A 16,136-nucleotide genomic window follows, 5' to 3' on the forward strand; every position below is an offset into this window, starting at 1 on the left:
CACGATACTGGATGCTTGGGGCTGGTGCACTGGGATGACCCAGAAGGATGGTATGGGGAGGGAGGAGGGAGGAGGGTTCAGGATGGGGAACACATGTATACCTGTGGCAGATTCATTTTGATATATGGCAAAACCAATACAATATTGTAAAGTTAAAAAAAAAAAAAAAGACAGCAAATTAAAAGGCCAGGGCAAAATTTTTCCTGTGATCCTCATTGTCCAAGCTCTGTGCACAGAAGAACCAGTGTTTGTAGGAAGACAGTACATAACACATTTAGATGACCTTGGATTCAGACCACACCGTGGATCCCAGATGGAAATCAGCAAGGGAAGAGAAGTTCACAAAATACAGTGAGTGACAGCAGGTAGTCCAGGTTGCCCAGAATCTAAAGGAGTTAAACTTGCAAGAAATTAAGGGCCCAACAGGAAGAGATATTACTTTCAACAGACAATCCAAACTTTATACATATAAAATACTGTCTCAAGAAACATTCTCTGTCTGTTATTCACCACATATCTTTATAAGCTAAACTCCATATGTTATAGAATTGATGCAACTTCTATTAACCTATATATTTTTATCAGACTCCCAAGAGGAAAAGTATGCATTCATAAGCAGAATTTGTGAGAAGGCTGAGATGAGAACTCTACATTCCTATTCATGAACATGTAGCACTTCCTTTTCTTACTTCTGTCCATGTGAAGAGGAGGAAAATGAAATGGAGAACGTATCACCATAGGTATCATATCATCATTGAGCTGCCACCTGAGTTAAGTTCTGAAAAAGATTCCCAGTAGCAGAGTAGAGAGGACTGAGTCTTGAAACATAGTTTCTGAATCCATAATGAGACCTTGAATGCCCAGAGAAGTAGGCAGGATTTGTTAGACAGGAAAGTTATTTATGTTTTAATAATGGCCATATGAGGCATGAGAGGAGTTACCCCACATTCTATGAAGACCTACAAGACCTTTTAGAACTAATACCCAAAGCAATAAATGCTGGAGAGGATGTGGAGAAAAGGGAACCCTCTTACACTGTTGGTGGGAATGCAAACTAGTACAGTCACTATGGAGAACAGTGTGGAGATTCCTTAAAAAAAACTGGAAATAGAACTGCCTTATGACCCAGCAATCCCACTGCTCAGCCTACACACCGAGGAAACCAGAATTGAAAGAGACACATGTACCCCAGTGTTAATCGCAGCACTGTTTATAATAGCCAGGCCATGGATGCAACCTAGATGTCCATCAGCAGATGAATGGATAAGAACGCTGTGGTACATATACACAGTGGAGTATTACTCAGCCACTAAAAAGAATACATTTGAATCAGTTCTATGAGGTGGATGAAACTGGAGCCTATTATACAGAGTGAAGTAAGCCGGAAAGAAAAACACCAATACAGTATACTAACGCATATATATGGAATTTAGAAAGGTGGTAAAAACAACCTTGTATGCAAGACAGCAAAACAGACACAGATGTATAGAACAGTCTTTTGAACTCTGTGGGAGAGGGAGAGGGGGGATGATTTGGGAGAATGGCATTAAAACATGTATAATATCATATAAGAAATGAATTGCCAGTCCAGGTTCAATGCAGGATACAGGAAACTTGGGGCTGGCGCACTGGGATGACCCAGAAGGATGGTATGGGGAGGGAAGTGGGAGGGGGGTTCAGGATTGGGAACATGTATACACCCGTGGCAGATGCATGTTGATGTATGGCAAAACCAATACAATATTGTAAAGTAAAAAAAAAATAATAAAAAGAAAAAAATAATAAAGAACTAATACTCAAAAAAGATGTCCTTTTCATTATAGGGGACTGGAATGCAAAAGTAGGAAGTCAAGAAACACCTGGGGTAACAGGCAAATTTGGCTTTGGAGTACAGAATGAAGCAGGGCAAAGGCTAATAGAGTTTTGCCAAGAGAACACACTGGTCATAGCAAACACCCTCTTCCAACAACACAAGAGAAGACTCTACACAGGAACATCACCAGATGGTCAACACCGAAATCAGATTGATTATATTCTTTGCAGCCAAAGATGGAAAAGCTCTATACAGTCAGGAGAAACAAGACTGGGAAGTGACTGTAGCTCAGATCATGAACTCTTTATTGCCAAATTCAGACTTAAATTGAAGAAAGTAGGGAAAACCACTAGACCATTCAGGTATGACCTAAATCAAATCCCTGTGAAAAGAAGAGAAGCAAAGGAGAAAAGGAAAGATATTCCCATTTGAATGCAGAGTTCCAAAGAATAGCAAGGAGACATAAGAAAGCCTTCTTCAGTGATCAATGCAAAGAAATAGAGGAAAACAACAGAATGGGAAAGACTAGAGATCTCTTCAAGAAAATTGGAGATACCAAGGGAACATTTCATGCAAAGATGGGCTCAATAAAGGACAGAAATGGTATGGGCCTAACAGAAGCAGAAGATATTAAGAAGAGGTGTCAAGAATACATAGAAGAACTGTACAAAAAAGATCTTCACGACCCAGATAATCATGATGGTGTGATCACTAGCCTAGAGCCAGAATCCTGGAATGTGAAGTCAAGTGGGCCTTAGAAAGCATCACTACGAACAAAGCTAGTGGAGGTGATGGAATTCCAGTTGAGCTATTTCAAATCCTAAAAGATGATGCTGTGAAAGTGCTGCATGCAATATGCCAGCAATTTTGGAAAACTCAGCAGTGGCCACAGGACTGGAAAAGGTCAGTTTTCATTCCAATTCCAAAGAAAGGCAATGCCAAAGAATGCTCAAACTACCACACAATTGCACTCATCTCACACGCTAGTGAAGTAATACTCAAAATTCTTGAACCAGGCTTCAGCAGTACATGAACTGTGAACTTCCAGATGTCCAATCTGGTTTTAGAAAAGGCAGAGGAAACAGAGATCAAATTGCCAACATCTGCTGGATCATCAAAAAAAGCGAGAGAGTTCCAGAAAAACATCTATTTCTGCTTTATTGACTATGCCAAAGCCTTTGACTGTGTGGATCACAAGAAACTGTGGAAAATTCTGAAAGAGATGGGAATACCAGACCACCTGACCTGCTTCCTGAGAAATCTGTATGCAGGTCAGGAAACAACAGTTAGAACTGGACATAGAACAACAGACTGGTTCCAAATAGGAAAAGGAATATGTCAAAGCTGTATATTGTCACCCTGCTTATTTAACTTATATGCAGAGTACATCATGAGAAATGCTGGGCTGGAAGAAGGATAAGCTGGAATCAAGATTGCCAGGAGAAATATCAATAACCTCAGATATGAGGATGACACCACCCTCATGGTGGAAAGTGAAGAGGAACTAAAAAGCCTCTTGATGAAAGTCAAGCAGGAGAGTGAAAAATTTGGCTTAAAGCTCAACATTCAGAAAACTAAGATCATGGCATTCGGTCCCATCACTTCACGGCAAATAGATGAGAAAACAGTGGAAACAGTGTTAGACTTTATTTTTTTGGTCTCCAAAATCACTGCAGATGGTGACTGTAGCCATGAAATTAAAAGACACTTACTCCTTGGAAGGAAAGTTATGACCAACCTAGATAGCATATTCAAAAGCAGAGACATTACTTTGCCAACAAAGGTCCATCTAGTCAAGGCTATGGTTTTTCCAGTAGTCATGTATGGATGTGAGAGTTGGACTGTGAAGAAAGCTGAGCACCGAAGAATTGATGCTTTTAAACTGTGGTGTTGGAGAAGACTCTTGAGAGTCCCTTGGATTGCAAGGAGATCCAACCAGTCCATCCTAAAGGAGATCAGTCGTGGTTGTTCATTGGAAGGACTGATGTTGAAGCTGAAACTCCAATACTTTGGCCACCTCACGCGAAGAGTTGACTCATTGCAAAGACCCTGATGCTGGGAAGGATTTGGGGCAGAAGAAGAAAGGAATGACAGAAGATGAGATGCCTGGATGGCATCACCGACTCAATGGATGTGAGTTTGAGTGAACTCCGGGAGTTGGTGATGGACAAGGAGGCCTGGCATGTTGCAATTCATGGGGTCGCAGATTCAGACATGACTAGCAACTGAACTAACTAATATGATGCATATAATGAAGAGAATGAGAAAGCGAAGGGTATATGATGGGGCCTTGAGAACACGACATCTCAGGGGTGAGCAGAGGCAGGATGTGACATGAAGGAGATGAGAGTAGAGTCAGAAAATGCTCTAGGAGTTTCAAGACACCATGATGTCTCAATAATGCAACAAATATGTGTGGAATACCTACACATACTATGCATTGTTCTAAATGCTCAGTGTCCAGAAGTGAACAAAGTGGATAAAACCCATGCCCCATGCAGCTCTAGTCTAGGGTCAGGCAGATGATTAACAAAACAAAAACAGTCAAAGTCCATATATGTGTTAGATGATGGTAAGTGGTCTGGAGAAAAATAAGCAACAAATAAAATTATCAGGAATTGGGATAGAGATTGTTGTGCATTAAATTATAAATAGTGTATTCTAAGAAAGAGTCGAGATGAAGCTGATCAGCAACCTTGGTGAGGACAGGTTTAGTGAGATGAGAAGGGAACAGGAGACAGATTGGATAGTGGAGTGACTGGCAAAGGAAGGAAAAAGATAAAAAATGTAGTGTGTCTCCACATGGAAGTGAAAGAGCTGCAATGTGTATAGGTAAAGATATGTATCCAGGTAAAGATATGTATATGTATTTAACTGGAATAAAAAGACAGTTCTTGTTTATAGGTTGACAAGAAGAGAGAAGATAATGAAGGTGACTGAGGATCTCTCAGGTGGGACAAGAGTCTTGCATCTGAGGGAGGCTATTTTAATCAAAAAAGCAAAATGGCTGTCTGAGGAGGCCTTATAAATAGCTGTGAAAAAAAGAGAAGTGAAAAGCAAAGGAGGAAAGGAAAGATATACCTGTTTGAATGCAGAGTTCCAAGGAAAGATAAGAAAGCCTTCCTCAGCAATCAGTGCAAAGAAACAGAGGAAAACAATAGAATGCAAAGGACTAGAGATAACTTTGAGAAAATTAGAGATACCAAGGGAACATTTCAGGCAAAGATTGGCACAATAAAGGACAGAAATGGTATGGATCTAACAGAAACAGAAGATATTAGAAAGATTTGGCAAGAATATACAGAATAACTATACAAAAAAGATCTTCATTACCCAGATAATCACGATGATGTGATCACTCACCTAGAGCCAGACATCCTGGAATGTGAAGTCAAGTGGGCCTTAGAAAGCATCACTACAAACAAAGCTAGTAGAGGTGATGGAATTCCAGTTGAGCTATTTCAAATCCTGAAAGATGATGCTTTGAAAGTGCTGCACTCAATATGCCAGCAAATTTGGAAAACTCAGCAGTGGCCACAGGACTGGAACAGGTCAGTTTTCATTCCAACCCCAAAGAAACGAAATGCCAAAGAATGCTGAAAACTACCACACAACTGCACTCATCTCACATTGCATTCATCTCACATGCTAGTCCTGGAGTAGGAAATGACGACCCACTCCAGTATTCTTGCTTGGAGAATCCCGTTGACAGAGAAGCCTGGTGGACTACAGTCCATGGGGTCACAAAGAGTCGGACATGACTGAGCGACTGAACACACACATACATACATAAAGTATGCTCAAACTTCTCCAAGCCAGGCTTCAGCAGTACGTGAACCGTGAACTTCCAGATGTTCAAGCTGAATTTAGAAAAGGCAGAGGAACCAGAGATCAAATTGCCAACATCCACTGGATCATCGAAAAAGCAGGAGAGTTCCAGAAAAACATCTGCTTCATTGACTATGCCAAAGCCTTTGACTGTGTAGATCACAATAAACTGTGGAAAATTCTGAAAGAGATGGAATACCAGACCACCTGACCTGCCTTCTGAGAAACCTGTATGCAGGTCAGGAAACAACAATTAGAACTGAACATGCAACAATGGACTTGTTCCAATTAGGGAAAGGAGTACATCAAGGCGGTATACTGTCATCCTTCTTATTTAACTTATATGCAGAGTACATCATGAGAAACGCTGGGCTGGATGAAGCACAAGCTGGAATCAAGATTGCCGGGACAAATATCAATAACCTCAGATATTGATGACAGTAGATGACACCACCCTTATGGCAGAAAGTGAAGAAGAACTAAAGAACCTCTTGATGAAAGTGAAAGAGGAGAGTGAAAAAGTTGGCTTAAAACTCAACATTCAGAAAACTAAGATCATGGCATCTAGTCCCATCACTTCATGACAAATAGATGGGGAAACAGTGGAAACAGTAAAAGACTTTATTTTGGGGGGCTCCAAAATCACTGCAGATGGTGAATGCAGCCATGAAATTAAAAAACTCTTACTCCTTGCAAGAAAAGCTATGACCAACCTAGACAGCATATTAAAAAGCAGAGACATTACTTTGCCAACATAGTCTGTCTAGTCAAAGCTATGGTTTTTCCAGTAGTCATGTATGGATGTGAGAGTTGGACTATAAAGAAGGCTGAGCGCTGAAGAATCCATGCCTTTGCACTCTGTGTTGGAGAAGACTCTTGAGAGTCCTTTGGACTGCAAGGAGATCCAACCAGTCCATCCTAAAGGAAATCAGTCCTGAATATTCATTGGAAGGACTGATCGAAGCTGAAACTCCAATACTTCGGCCACCTGATGTGAAGAACTGACTCACTGGAAAAGACCCTGATGCTGGGAAAGATTGAAGGTGGGAGGAGAAGGGGACAACAGAGGATGAGATAGTTGGACAGAATCACTGACTCAATGGACATGAGTTTGAGTAAACTCCGGGAGTTCGTGATGGACAGGGAGGCCTGGCATGCTGCAATTTATGGGTAACAAACAGTCAGACATGACTGAGAGACTGAACTGAACTGTACTGATTTTCATCTCAATGAGTGGGACATTTCATGACATTAGGAGACAGAAAGCAAAGAGCTTGATGCTCTTAAAGACAGTGCTATGCAGCATTCATACATTCCCACATCTCATTCCAGTCTTTTGCCTAAGGTGGGGTAACTTTTGTTGTTGTTCAGTCACTCAGTTGTGTCCGACTCTTTACGACCCCATGGACTGCAGCTCACCTGGCTTCCCTTTCCATCACCAACTCCTGGAGCCTATTCAAACTCATGTCCATCGCATCAGTGATTCCATCCAACCATCTCATCCTCTGCCTTCCCCTTCTCATCCTGACTTCAATCTTTCCCAGCATCAGGGTCTTTTCAAATGAGTCCGCTCTTTGCATCAGGTGGCCAAAGTTTGGAGCTTCAGCCTCAGCATCTGTCCTTCCAATGAATATTCAGAATTGATTTCCATTAGTATTGACTGGTTTGATGTCCTTGCAGTCCTGGGACTCTCAAGAGTCTTCTCCAACATTACAGGTCAAAAGCATCAATTCTTTAGCGCTCAGCCTTCTTTATGGTCCAACTCTCACATCCATACATGACTACTAGAAAAACCATAGCTTTGACTATATGGACCTTTGTTGGCTTTATAGTAATGTAAAAAGTAATGTCTCTGCTTTAATATGCTGTCTAGGTTTGTCATGGCTTTAGACAGTCATTCAGGCCATCCTGGAGCCCATGTCAGAGGAGCTGTCTTGTCCAAAGGTGCCCCATGGAAAGATCTATTTATATTTATAAAACTATGATTTTATAGTTCAAAATAATCACTATCACTTAGAGGCTTATTTTCCATTTTTTTCCCTGGGATGAATGCAGAGTTGGGGGACCAGGATTTGTGTATTTGGGGAGTTCACTTTCAGTGATGCATAAATAAAGACTCAAACTGAATCATGTCACTGTACAGTAGAAATTAACACACTGTAAATCAACCTTACTTCAATATCTTATTTTTAAAGAATAGAATAATTTAAAAGTGAATATTTAAGTTTCTGAAATCTGTCAAATCTTCAAACATTTTCCTCTCAGCTTTCAGTTTTTCTTCTTCTGATAATCATTGAATGTTAGCGTGAGCAATAATTTTGGAGAAACTAAAACTGTAGGAATGTAAGACACTCCTCTGTGTTGAACTAGTGAACTAGAATTGCACAATCCAATTACTCTTTTACTACATCTGTTGTCTTCTGGATGGACATAGATGGGAACTGTGCCATGGAATCTCTGTGCACTTTGGATCATCAACCACTTTGCCCAGAATATTCTGAGTGGATGACAAGACATTAAAAGTGTTAATTCCATTTTCAGCAGTATCTTGGTATAAAGTTGACTCTTTGGCAATGCCATAATATGAACAAACACTTAAATATTAGAGATTCATTTTTTGTAAAACTGTCAAAAATACAGTCTTAAAATGACAGATGAATCAAGAAAGATTTTGACCTATGGCCAATTCATATTGATGTTTGGCAGAAACCTACAAAATTTCTGTAAAGCAATTATCCTTCAGTTAAAAAATAAATAAAGTAATACAAAAAATCTTGACATGGAGAAAATTCAGGAACCAAATTTCTAATTTAAAAAATTAAATATACCCATTTCCTTTGGCATGTGATGACATGCAACCAACCACATTTTTTATGGAAAATCTGTCTCTTAATATGAGTTCATATCCTCTCCTTCCCAATTTGAAGTATTAAAATATATTCTTCTTTTAAGATATGGTGAAATTAGAGGATCCATATTTTAAACAGTCCATATTTTGGGGTATTCAAGGTGGGACATGCCACGGCTTTCCTGCAACACACCCACGTATGTTTTACTGGGATCTGTAAACCAAGGGAGTAGGAGGGGAATAAGCAAATAGACAGAGGTGGGATTCTAGGGGTCAGCCCTAATCTGCTGTAGTCATGTAGCAGCTTGTGGAGAAAGAGTTTGAAAGATGTGCTGGGACATGAGTCATGGACTTCAAGACAGGTAGAGTCTTAAAGGTTATTATTAGGCTTGACCAGAGCTGTGCTAGAGGACCATCTCTCTGATGGCAGGAAGAGAGAATAAAGTGGATATTGGAGATAGAGATCAAAAGGCTGTTGCTATGGGTTAGAAGGCATGATTGATATAGTTCTAACACTGAAGGCTTATGTGAAAGGGTCATTCAGGGATTCAATTTTCTTTCAGTTTGATGTCCTGTACCCACTAAGATATTTTGCTTACCTACAAGGTCAGAACTTGACTACTGTGAAATCTGTAATTCAGACAATAAGAAGGGAAACACAGGTTGGCCAAGTATAGGCTCAGCATTCTACAGCTCCATTCCACAGAGACACACATGTGCTTCTGCTCATATTCCACTTTCAAACTTAATCATGTCTAGACGTAGCTGTGAAGTGCTGGAAAAATATAATCTCTGCTATTTTCCCATTAGCTCACTTGTAGAACAGAATCACACAATATTTAGAGCTGAAAGGTATACAACAATGCATGTGTGTGCTCAGTTGCTCAGTTGTGTCCAACTCTTGGCCACCTCGTGGACTGTAGCTCACCAGGCTCCTCTGTCCCTGGAATTTTCCAGGCAAGAATTTTGGAGTGGGGTGCCATTTCCTCCTCTAGGGGATCTTCCCAACCCAGGGATCAAACCCACGTCTCTTGCATCTCCTCTGGTGGCAGTCAGATTCCTTACTACTAGCACCACCTGGGAAGCCCCATATATGAGCATGGCCACTATTAAAAAATAGGAAATAACAAATATTGATGATCATATGAAGAAATTGGAGCTCTTGTGAATTGTGAGTGGAAATGAAAAATTATGCAGCTCCTATGGAAAACTGTACAGTGAGTCCTCAAACAATTAGAGTTATCGTATGAGCCAGAAATTCCTCTACTGGGTACATGTCCAAAAGAATTAAAAGCAGTATCTCAAAGAGAATTATTCACACTGAGCATTTTTCACAATAGTCAAGAGGTGAAAATAAACCATATGCCCATATCCACAGATAAATGGGTAAAAAATTGCTGTAGATACACACAAGGAAAATGTTAGCTTTAAAAAAGAAAAATCTTGCCACATGCTATAACATGGGTTGACCATGAAACCATTAATTTTAATTAAAATAGCCCAGCTACAAAAGCGAGTAATACTTTCTGATTCCACTTACATGAAGTACGTAAGATAGTCCAAACTCATATAAACAGAAGGTGAGATGGTGGTTGTGAAGGGCTAGGGTAAGAGGGTAATGGGAAACTGTTCAGTGGGTATAGCGTTTTGGTTTTTCAAGATAAATAAGCTCTGGAGATCTGTTCCACAATGATGTGAATATAATTAACATTTAAATATATTTAATTTGTACACTTAAAACAGTGTAAAATTTGTTATTTTTTATTACAAATAAACAGGAAAAATAATAAGGCAAATTCAATTTTGAATTTGAAAAGAATGATAGAAAACTACACAATAATACTGAAAGACTAAAAAGTGGTTTTAAATCAAGTAGTGATCCATACTCAAATATAAAAACAATTAACTAAAAATAGTATTTATAAGTCATTTGTATTTTCCTGTTATATGTGACATAATCCCAATTATGGAGGAATTTCACAAAGTGATCTTAATTTTCACTAAGAATTTGGGGGTAAGACCAAAACACATATGCCAAAGAATTCACTAAATTATTGAAACAACATATAAATGATAATTATTTGAAGTGTTTTACTGAGTTTACTAGGATGAACAGGCAGGACAGAATAGATGGTCGAGAAATAAAGTTAAATATTAATTAGAACTGTCAGGCTATTTTAAAAAATACTTAAAATTCAATCTATTTCCTATAACTAACCTAAAAATAAATTCCTCATGAGATAAAGCTTTAAGTGTTCTAATCTGAGATCTTGAGACTACTATGTGGATAATAGTGCTCCTCCCTCCTATCCTTTCCATTCCTTTCTTTTTATTATTTGAGTACAACTCAATCTCACCCACTAGATTAAGCTGTATTTAGGGCTATGACTATGTCTAATTGATCTTTACACACCCATCTGCACCTAGCACAGGTGCACACAAGTACATATGTTTCCTATACATACACATATATTGCAGACTATTTTCTCATGTGCTGTCTTGATTCCTTTGTATATAAGACTTAGTGTCTCCAGCTGAATAATATCCCTGGTATTGAGTACATTAGAACAGGCCACATGAAGTTTTTCACATGTCAAGCAATTTAATATAAAAACATTCCAAACCTAAAATTCAGAGTCTGAATTTTATGGAAACTAAAATTTGGACAGCATTTGAAAACATTAAGCATTTATATACATACAAAGTTTAATGCAATAATACTAACCTGCAAATTAACTTGATCTGTGGCTATTTTTAGAATAATGTAAATATTCTAGAGACTGCAACTCCACATATACAGGAAAGTGAGGAATTACAGCTTCCTCCTAGCCAGCATTTAGAAAAAAAATGTCCCTAGGAAATATTTCAAGCAGCTTGAGAGACACACACGCACACACACACACACAAAAAAAAACCAAACACAAAACTGCACGTAACCCATTGTGCTAATCAGGAAGGAGCTGGTTTCCTAACATCTAGTCCATTTCTGAGAAACTAAGCTTGCTTTTGCTTTTGACTGGCATGTGTTCAATAGAACAGTTGCAAGCTGGCCTTAATTGACAGAAGAAAGTGCTGTCTCATAAGAAAAAGTAGAGGAGAGTCAGAGACATTTTACTTTATAACATGACTACTCGGAATGTCACAGTTAGTATAGTGGGTGAGGCCACAGCACCACAGTGTTTCAGTGCACTTTTGCAAATACAGAGCCATGGCAGGCAAAGGGTGAGGGGGATTGAGTTACAAACCTCCGTTGATATAATGCATAAACCACAGTAATGTAATATACTGAATAAGCTGTATGGTCAATGATACTTTAATAACTTTGCAAGGGGACTGATGGTTACAGATTTATTGTGATGATCATTCCATAATGTAGCATATGTCAAGTTATTATGTAGTACACTTGAAACTAATGTAATATTGTATATCAACTATATTTCAATCAAAAAGTTATTTTATAAAATGTAAGAAAAATATATCAGCATTCAGTTCAGTTGAGTCACTTAGTTGTTCCCAACTCTTTGTGACCCCATTGACTACAGCTTGCCTGGCCTCCCTGTCCATCACCAGCTCCCAGAGTTTACTCAAACTCATGTCCATTGAGTCGGTGATGCCATCCAACCATCTCATCCTCTCTCATCCCCTTCTCCTCCCGCCTTCAATCTTTCCCAGCATCAGGGTCTTTTCCAGTGAGTCAGTTCTTTGCATCAGGTGGCTAAAATATTGGAGTTTCAGCTTCAGAATCAGTCCTTCCAATGAATATTCAGGACTGATTTCCTTTAGGATGGACCAGTTGGATCTCCTTGTAGTCCAAGGGACTCTCAAGAGTCTTCTCCAACACCCCAGTTCAAAAGCATCAATTCTTCAGCACTCAGCTTTCTTTAGAGTCCAACTCTCACATCCATACATGATTACTGGAAAAACCATAGCCTTGACTAGACGGACCTTTGTCAGCAAAGTAATGTCTCTGCTTTTTAATATGCTGTCTAGGTTGGTCATAACTTTCCTTCCAAGGAGTAAGCGTCTTTTAATTTCATGGTTGCGATCACCATCTGCAGTGATTTTGGAGCCCCCCAAAGTAAAGTCTTTTACTGTTTCCACTGTTTCCCTATCTATTTGTCATGAAGTGATGGGACCAGATGCCATGATCTTAGTTTTCTGAATGTTGAGTTTTAAGCCAACTTTTTCACTCTCCTCTTTCACTTTCATCAAAAGGCTCTTTACTTCTTTGTTTCTGCCATAAGGATGGTGTTATCTGCATATCTGAGGTTATTGATATTTCTCCCGGCAATCTTGATTCCAGCTTGTGCTTCTTCCAGCCCAGCGTTTCTCATGATGTACTGTGCATAGAAGTTAAATAAGCAGGGTGACAATATACAGTACTCCTTGACGTACTCCTTTCCCTATTTGGAACCAATCCGTTGTTCCATGGTCCAGTTCTAACTGTTGCTTCCTGACCAGCAAACGGATTTCTCAGGAGGCAGGTCAGGTGATCTGGTATTCCCATCTTGTGAAGAATTTTCCATAGTTTGTTGTGATCTACACAAAGGCTTTGGCATAGTCAATGAAACAGAAGTAGATTTACATATACATAAAATATAAAATATATAATTTTAAAATGTAAGTAAATTAACAAATAAATGCTTTACATAAGCATTTTAATATTTCTTCTACACTTCAAGTTAGCAAATGGTGTTGTTACTCTCATATTTGAAATTGTTTTATACTTAGTCACATATAATACCCATTGAGCTTATACTGTCAGTCAAACTGTGTTTTAAGTGCTGGAGATACAACAGTTGACACAAGGAGTCAATGCTTTTATGAACTTGAATTTCAGGTAGTCATCAGTTCAGTTCAGTTCAGTTCAGTCGCTCAGTCATGTCCGACTCTTTGCGACCCCATGAATCGCAGCACGCCAAGCCTCCCTGTCCATCACCAACTCCCGGAGTTCACTCAGACTCACATCCATCGAGTCAGTGATGCCATCCAGGCATCTCATCCTCTGTCGTCCCCTTCTCCTCCTGCCTTCAATCCCTCAGGTAGTCATAGGGAAAAGTAAAAAGAACGAAAAAAAAAAAAAAAAAAACAGGATGATAGGATGGAGATTAGCAATCATGGAAGACCTCCATGAGAAGATACTATTTAGCTGAGACCAGTAGAACAAGAAGGAACCAGTCTTGCCAAGACCTAGCATAAGACAGGTTCACATGCAGCAAATTGTTATACACAGATTGCTAAGACAAGAGCAACCTGAGTGTGTTCCAACAAGTGAAAGTGCAAGTGTTAGTCACTCAGTTGTGTCTGACTCTTTGTGACTCCGTGAACTGTAGCCCACCGGGCTCCTCTGTCCATGTGATTCTCCAGGCAAGAATACTGGAGTGGGTAACGATTCACTTCTCCAGGGGATCTTCCAGACCCAGGGATCGAACCGAGGTCTTCCACATTGCAGGCAGTTTCTTTACCATCTGAGCCACCAGGGAAGCCCTTCCAGCAAATGGAAGACCCAGATAAATCGTATTTTTCAAAGCAAGTTGAAGTACTTCTTACTTAGAGACACTTTAAAAGATAATAGCAAAGAAGAAAAGAAAATAATTTAACAAATAGAATTATTTGTTAAATAATAATAAAACAAAACAAAATAATTAAAACAAATAATTCTATTTGTTAAACTTCAGACACTGGCTTCCAGGTGGGGAGAAACACCAATGTATCATGAGATCAGAAGAACTTATAAATATTTCCCTTCCTCCTTGAATATCTCCCTTCCTCCTCACTTTCCTATTCCCTCCTTCAGAAGCCCGTTGAGGAGGAGAAAAAGAAGAGTTTAAGGGCAAATACAGTTTCAACTTCACATCCCACCTCTACAACGTGCTTAGTGAATTTGACCAGGCATATTATTTACCCTCCCTCAAGGCTTCTTGTTTTTTCACTGTGAGATGGAGACAAGACCACTTATTTTGCATGATTATACTCAGGACTGAATTAAACTTGTAAAATGTGTGCCCTTAGAACAATCAAGAAATAAAGCTTCTTCTACAAGAAATAAAGCTAAAACTTCTACAAGAAATAAAGTTACTTCTACTGCTATTCACTGAACAGACAAGGAAAGGCAATATATTGAAGAGGTTAATCAGGAGGGGTTGGAAACAAGAATGATTTGGTTCAGGTTATTTACAGTGCTGTAATATGAGACAAGATATTAAATATTTCTGTGTCTCAGTTTCTATAAAATGGTAGGGAAATGTCTTTTATGAGATATCAATATTTAACCCATGTAGAGCCATCAGCACAGCGCATGGAACATGTGTGCAACACAGGGAACTCCTTTCTGCCTGGGCAGTTGGTATTAAGTTCCAGGGGCTGTGTGTTCATAAATATGTAAGATGTGTCTTTTTCCTCACTTATGGCATGTATAAATGAGGAGCCAGGTCCACTGTATGTCCATTATTTAAGGAAATTAAACCTAAAAATTAATATGCTTCCTCTTCTAGGTTTCCTAAACTGATCCCCAATTCTGAGACACATTCCATTATACTTAAGTATCTAATAGACACTTTTCAAAATATTAAATGATCTCTAAGATGTCTTTCAAAAAAAATAATGTGAAGGTTCTAGTTGAGAAATTGTGTGAAACCCATCTTCCCTCATACTAGGACAGCTGCCAAAAATTCCTTTTATGGTTGTTGAGTCATTGCTTTGCTCTCAGTGCAGTGCTTTCAGTTTCATATTACTCTAAAGCTGTTAAAGAGTTGCTTTACTTCTGTCTGGTTGCTGAAGGAAAGCAAGCAAGGCCTAGGATACGAGCGGGTGAAACAGAAGTCTAAACATCTAGTGAGAGACAGAGAAGTTGCAGAACCACTCCAACTAAGCTGAGAAAAAAACAGGTAAGAAGTTAATTTTTTCCTCAGAGCATCTTTCTCTCCTGTGCTAAAGGAGCCCTGCTCTGGGAGAAGGAGACCATGATAAGATTAATGCAGGGATGGGAAGGGATCTGCAAGAGTTCATTAGTTTTCTAAAAAATGATCAGCATCATATAATGCAGGGAACCCAAAGCTGGTGCTCTGTGAGGACCTAGAGGGTTTGGATGGGGAGGTAGGTGGGAGGACAACTTGGCAGCAGAGGGTATGTATACTTATGGCTGATTCATACTTATGTATGGCAGAAACCATCACAATATTGTAGGGTAATTTTCCTCTAATTAAAAATAAAATAAAAAAATTTTTAAATGAACAGCATCAAGACAGGCTGCAGCTCATCCTGACATGAGACACAAGGTTGGATGACATCCTGGTGTTATCAAGTGGCAGCATGTCCTGGGTCGTGACTGTGCTTGTGTGGAATTATTGGGCTGATCTGATAGCTTGAAATGAATGAGTATTGCCCTTCTCTTTGCTGATGTCGTCTGTGTTGACTGGGGCACAGTTATATTACCAATGTCTTTATTATATTTGTTCAATACTGATTTGACTGCAGTTAAGAAATTGACAGGGTGACAAATATGTTATTTTCATGAGAAGGAAATAATAATAAATGAGATGTAGTGGTAACAGCCACCTGACACTCTGAAGACAGAGAAAATCCTGAAAATCAAAGTGAAAGATACAGACTCATGAAGACACCATATTCTTCAGCCCTACTTGTGAA

At 39.2% G+C, this 16,136-nt stretch overlaps 1 long non-coding RNA gene across 3 annotated transcripts in view; it reads right to left on the bottom strand.

Moving 5' to 3' along the window:
- LOC139179763 (uncharacterized) overlaps positions 1–16,136 on the bottom strand; it is a 48,952-nt gene that overhangs the window by 4,235 nt on the left and 28,581 nt on the right. The window contains exon 3 of one of the 3 annotated variants that reach the window (XR_011564121.1): positions 11,785–13,039. The exons of 1 other annotated variant lie outside the window; for it this stretch is intronic. This is a non-coding gene — a long non-coding RNA (uncharacterized lncRNA). One more of the 3 variants, XR_011564116.1, reaches the window with a different exon arrangement.

This window comes from Bos indicus, chromosome 3, assembly GCF_029378745.1.
Source record: "Bos indicus isolate NIAB-ARS_2022 breed Sahiwal x Tharparkar chromosome 3, NIAB-ARS_B.indTharparkar_mat_pri_1.0, whole genome shotgun sequence".
In the NCBI taxonomy this organism is placed as follows: Eukaryota; Metazoa; Chordata; class Mammalia; order Artiodactyla; family Bovidae; genus Bos; species Bos indicus.